This window comes from Neopsephotus bourkii, unplaced genomic scaffold (assembly GCF_033783945.1).
Source record: "Neopsephotus bourkii isolate Nb327-2 ecotype Australia unplaced genomic scaffold, CSIRO-AGI_Nbou_v1 NB_323, whole genome shotgun sequence".
NCBI classification, from domain to species: domain Eukaryota; kingdom Metazoa; phylum Chordata; class Aves; order Psittaciformes; family Psittacidae; genus Neopsephotus; species Neopsephotus bourkii.
In genome coordinates, this window is record NW_026900831.1 from 948,439 (window position 1) to 954,692 (window position 6,254).

The following is a 6,254-nucleotide window of genomic DNA, read 5'->3' on the forward strand; positions in this document are numbered from 1 at the left end:
GACCAAGGCTGTCCAATTATATCACATGGGAAACATCAGGATTTTAAATGTCTCTTTCTTGAATGTTGGTAAGATCTAGGTTACTTGAGGGTGAATATGTCTGAGTTTTTCCATTTATCCTATTTTCAAAACATACTTGGAATACAGAGCAGTAATGCATATGAAAAAATTCTGTCCACACTGGAATATTATCATGAGACGTGAAAGAGGCAAAACATTCCAAGCTGCTCCTCAGCAACTTTTTATCATGTTTATCACAGGCATCATACAGGTCTCTACCTTCAATCTGTACTTCAGCCCTTCATCTCCTGATGCAACTCTTCAGTCAGCACATCTTGCAACTACTCCTACATTTGTCCTTACAACTTTCCTGGTATTGGGGAGCACCACGATCCCACTGTTGGGAGACAGGTTCATGCAGACCACCACCAGCCACTTCCCAAGCCCCACCTCATGCTTTATCTGACTTTAAAACCTGACTTTAAAACCAGAAGACCAACACAGCAACCACAGGAAAAGCTTCAGCAGTATCTTGTTGCTTGGGGTACACTCTAGAGTCCTTTTTAAACCTGTCAGAGTTTCTTATAGCTGTAAAGCAAGCAGCTCTTCTCTAATACTAGCAGTGCCTTAAAATATTAATTAAAAAGAAGAAAGTTTATCTTGATTCACTCTCCTTAACTGCAGTCTCTTCTCTTTATAGCCACCTAATTAACAAACCCAAGAAGTTTACAATGCAAGCACAGAATAACCAGGTTTACCCATTATACGCACAACTGCATCATTTCAGTACTTCCCCATCATCCTTGTTCAGGAGCCATTTATGCACAAATGCCGAATTACATTCTGTTTTCAGGCTTGGGCATCTGAGGATAATTTTGGCTTCCTGATAAATAACAAAATGTGCTCAAACCCAGCAATTTCCTTGAGAAGCATTCACAAATTTCAGTCATGTCTGAAACCACTGTCTGAAAGGCTTATTCATGAATTGTAAATTAAAGTGTTACTGCTCTATATTATGCAAATAGCCAAATTCTAGCATTGCAACAGAGGCAGTGGGCTTGTTATCCTGTCAGTCCTGCAAGCAAACACCTTAGCCCATCATTTCCAAAAGTGCTTGTGTTGCCTTAACTGTACTAGTTTTCATACAGATGCAGGATTTACCACTGATTTAAATGAGATGAGGTTCACCCAAGAATAAGCACTTGTGAAAAGCTGACCATTTAGCTGTAACTTGTTATGCAAACAATATTGTCAGACTTCATAAAAATTCCCATAAGAGCGTATCTCATAGGAATTTCTATGTGACACTCATTAGCTGTACTTTGGTCACTGTTAGTATTTCCAAGAAAACTGATTCTGTCAAATGCCCATCTAGAAAATCATTGAAGTGATCAGAGTAGTACTAACAAAAAGTAAAGTGGAGTAATTTTGTATAATCAATACAATAAACTGCAGCTGAAAGTAATATGGAGTTGAGTGCAAACACAGTAATAACTTCATTACTTCATTACTTTTCCTTACAGCTTCTGAGGCCACTGAAGGAGAGATAACAGTCTGAGGGGAGACAGCATTCAACAGAAGCTTATCAAGTGCTTTTAGAGGCCTTCAAGAAGAACTGCTGTTGTGCTTGAAAACTGAATATGACCTGCTGCAGAACTTTTGTTTAAAACCTTAGTTTCCCATTCTCCCCGTCTTCATTTAATGATGAAAATGAAGTGTTATATTTAAAGATAATGCTACCTTTTACCATAGGTAGTTCATCTGAAGAAACAACAGTTCTTAAATACATGTTTTTATGATTGCAGTACTTGGCCAAGGATGAAAACCATCATCTGATTCCTTGCATACTTTCAGTGATATGCAAAAATCTGATGGATTAAAGGATTTTCTGAGGCCAAAACTGATATACGTATTTACTCATTCTTTGGTTTTAAATTAAGCTTGCTTTTTATTTTTTTTTTTTTTTTTTTTTATCTGGGCAGTGAAGGTTTCAGTATCCCTTGGAGGGTTTTCCTCTAAAAATATTTGAATGTAAACTTTTATTTGTCAATAATACCAGCTAGGCTTTTGTTGCTGAAGAATATGTTGTTATAACAGCACGCATCTATAAAGATTTTAAAGGACTTAGAAGATGTTTGGTTTAGGCAGATTTTTACTGTGACTGAAACCAGTGAATATACTATAGTTTCCAGAACAGTCTTTGCTCTCAGTGTAATAGTTTTTATCGCAGTTCTGACCTTAGTACATTGCATTAAGGCAAGCAGCCATGAAATTGAAAACGTAAGTCTTTACAATCAGTTGACAGCATTGAACATGAAAATGCAATATTTCTCTTTAATGCAGAACATAAAACTAGAGCATTTGAAAAATAAGAATTGTAATTAAAAGTCGTATTTCTGCTTCCTCTCTTCAGTGAGCATTTGTTGTAACAGTCTCTCTTAGCATTTGTTTACAAAAAATAAACATGCTGCTGAAACCACTTTTTCTGACAATGAAATATTCTAAAATCATGATTGATGCACAGCATTGTCTTCACAGTAATGCTTTCGGATGCACTCTTTCAAATTTTATGTGGTAAATGTCTACAACAACCAGCTACTAATTATCTCCTGGTTATAAGCAATGAGAAAGCAAGCAGTAAAGCAAAAGGAAGGACCTCTAAGCTGAAATATACCAGGTGGATGTAGAGCAGTTCCCTGTGGGTTTTCTGCTAGAATGTTCATTTTTTTCTGGTCCGTTACTGTGTATATGCCTAACTATCCTTTTCCTTTGGCACTTCCCAAACAGGAAGGTTGTTTGTTAAAATTAGTATTTATTTTTTTAAAGGTATAAATTAAATTTTACTATATCTTACATTTGAATAGACTTAAATAGTATACATTTAATAAAATTATTATATAATTAATAAAGCATAGCTTTAATTCTTCAGAGTCTATATTGTAGCATTTTCATTATATTAGTTTTAACAACTTGTAGTGCAAACTACAAAGGTCAAATTATAATAGGAAAGGTAAAATATGTATCTTTTCAGATCTTGAATAAGATTACCCAATCAGCAAAGTAAATGTGTCATGTATATTCATAAACTAAATCTCTGTATATCTAAATGTTGAACAAATTAGTTAGGTTAACTGAATGTAGTTATTAATTTACCTCAAGTGTTCCCTTTGTGTAAATTAACTTCAGAAATTTAAGGACAACCCTTTTGTCATATTCCTAATTCACCATGGCGTAAACATGACCAACAAGGTGAGGAGCAGTTATTGTCTTGCTGAGCTCCATAAGAACACATTGCATGAGCTGTCTGCTAAAGGTGACACTCCAGGAAGAACTTACTGCCTTTCAGAACTTGAAATGGAATCAATGTTGACCAAAGTATCAGCATTTGTGCCTGTCGGTATTGTTCACATTTCAGTAGCTCAGATTTCACTGAAAATTCTTTGAGATCTTCAATACGTGGAGGATTATAATCAGTAATTTAGAATTACAGTAAGGAGTAATGAAGCCTTTTGTAGATACCAGAGGGTGATCAAGGAAAGCTCTTTTCTTCCTTTGCAAGTCTCCTGCAAATTAAATGAAATGCAACTCATGGTTTTACTATTCTATTAAAATAAAAATATCTTAAAATGGTGTCTCTTTGCTTGTCAACATAATATCTGTCCAGCTTTGTCTATTTTAGCATAATCATATGCCATATTTAGCCCAGAAAAATGTTTTTATATTTTATTAATTTTAAAATATTAAGTAGACACACAAGTATATCTTCTCTATACATTGACAGCCAATTCACCTCTCTGTAAGTTCATCTTAAGATTCTTTCCACTAATGCATAGACCACCAATGACCTTTCAAGAATGTACCTATTACTGTTTCAGTGCAGCAATGCTGCTGCTTTTCAGTTAGGATTATTAAAAATAACCCTCTGCACCTGGGTTGGGGCAATCCCAGGCACAACTACAGGCTGTGTGGAGAATCGATTGAGAGCAGGCCTGGGGAGGATTGGGGGTGTTGGGTGAGAAGCTGAATTGACACAGACCAGAAAGCCAAATGTACCCTGGGCTGCATCAAAAGGAGTGTGTCCAGCAGGTCAAGGGAGGTGATTTTCCCCTTCTGCTCTTGTGAGACCCCACCTGCAGTCCTGCATCCAGCTTTTGGGCTCACAAGAGGGACATGGACTTGCTTGAGTGAGCCTAGAGGAGGCCAAGAAGATGGTAGATGGCTGGAGCACCTCTGCTATAGAGACAGGCTGAGAGAGCTGGGCTTGTTCAGCCTGGAGAAGAGAAGGCTCTGGGGAGGCCTTTGAGCAGCTCCCAGTGCCTAAAGTGGCCTACATGAAACATGGGGAGAGATTTTTTACAAGGGTGTGTAGGGATAGGGCAAGGGGGAATGGCTTTAAACTGAAAAAGAGAAGGTTTAGATTAGACATTAGGAAGAAATTCTGTATTATGAGGATAGTGAGTATTATGTATAAAGTTCACATCTGAAGAAGCCACATTTTACTCCTTTATTTTAGATTTAGGTAGCAGTCACAAGATATTAGATGTTGTTAGGTAAAATGAAGCATGAAGATAACAAGATAAATGAGCCAGAGGCTTTTCAGCTTGATCACATCCTCCAGTTCATAATGGTACAGATTTTGTATTCCAGACACAAGTGTCACCTTGGGGTTGAAATTATGCTAGATGAATCCATGCGAGTAAGTGTAATTAAAATAGCTTTTTTCCTCCCCCAGTAACCTTCCTACTTGAAATATATAAAGGAAAATCAGTCTTCCTGAGTTAAAGAGATGAGTTAATTGCATGTGGGATTTGTGATGGAAAAATCTCTAAAATAGGCATGGTAATGAATGTTGTTTTATCATATTTTAGAGGGAAAGGCTGCCCATAGTGACAGTACTGGACTGCTCTCTTTTAGAACATTAGCACTTGGCTAGTATATTTAGCACTATATGTAACAATCATTAATTGTATCAGAGCAAAATACTTTTATGTTGCTTTTCTAGTAAATGTCTTTAAAACCATGTACAGAATGTTCCTTCCCATATTATATATTCGTTCCAGCAACTCTGATATGAATGGTATGTTGGTAGGCTTTTGAAACCCCAAAGAACAAGAATCTGCCAGAAAGCATAGAAGGGACTTTAAAATAAATCTAAAATTACTTAACTACTATTAAAAATAAAAGAGAAATCCGACTACCGTTCTCAATAAGTTGTATCAGCTTCTGTTAATTTAGTTCCTCTACTTCATTGCAAAAAGACACAGTTGACCCAAAATTTATTAACAGTGTTTCATTAAAGCCACAGAGGGCAGAGTTGAATTGGAAACTATTTTTGCTACTGCAGTTATTTGAACTTAAAATACCAGATAGTCCCTCGAGCTCAAAACTGATGACAATCTCATCACTTCTCTACTATTCTAATTACACTTGTGCTGGATAAAAGCTTCTTTACAATTGCTGTTTGACAAACTGAGTGTTTTGCTATGTCTCAGTAAGAATAGTGAATCATGTTTAAATAAAGATGCTAATATGAAAGATGGTAAGTCAGTCTATTAGCAGCCATGTGTTACAGGGAAGAATCCACACTGCTTAATAATTAACCACATAAACCTTAAAATGTTTTTTAAAAGCTGGTGAATATCATTCGTCTGTAAGATATCATTCTACAGATGAAGAAACTTGATCAAGATAAGATGCAGATTTCTGAAACCTAGTCCAGTGCTCAAGCATATCTTTTGCACAATGACATGTCTGCTTTTGTGGGCATTCTGGAAATGACTGCTAGCAGCCCAAATTGCTGATGCAATCCTCCCTTCCTTAATTATGAGGTTTTGAGGAGTGCTACTATAGTCTTCCTTGCAGCTCACCAAGCTCACCCTATTTAGTGTACCTGTGGTCAGTAACATTTGTGGGATTAGTGTGACTATCTGTTCAATATTTTTATGTGCTTAGGAGGTTATTCTTCATTGCAACAGCTTTTTACATTATAAAAACATACTGTTTTTTTTTTTTTTTGTTTGGGATTTGTTTGTTTTAATCTATAAGCCTTAGTGTAAACTATTCTTTCTCTTTCTAGAGAAGACCAGAGCCACAGTGTTGGAAAGCTTGCCATTCCTGAGATTTGTATCAGATATACCACAGAACATCTGGTGCTGTGAACTGAAAACTCTACTTATAGAATGAATGACCACATTGCACAATGCATTTTTTTGTTTGTTTTGTGTTTTTTTTTTTTTATTTATTCCTTACTGCTA

The 6,254-nt window shown here is 36.2% G+C and overlaps 1 non-coding gene across 1 annotated transcript; it reads left to right on the forward strand.

Annotated features, from left to right (window-relative positions):
* The first annotated feature begins 1,809 nt into the window (after positions 1-1,809).
* On the forward strand, positions 1,810-1,897 carry LOC133209243 (small nucleolar RNA SNORD93). Its single transcript, XR_009724639.1, has one exon. It is a non-coding gene; the product is annotated as a small nucleolar RNA SNORD93 (small nucleolar RNA).
* The last annotated feature ends 4,357 nt before the right edge of the window (positions 1,898-6,254 follow it).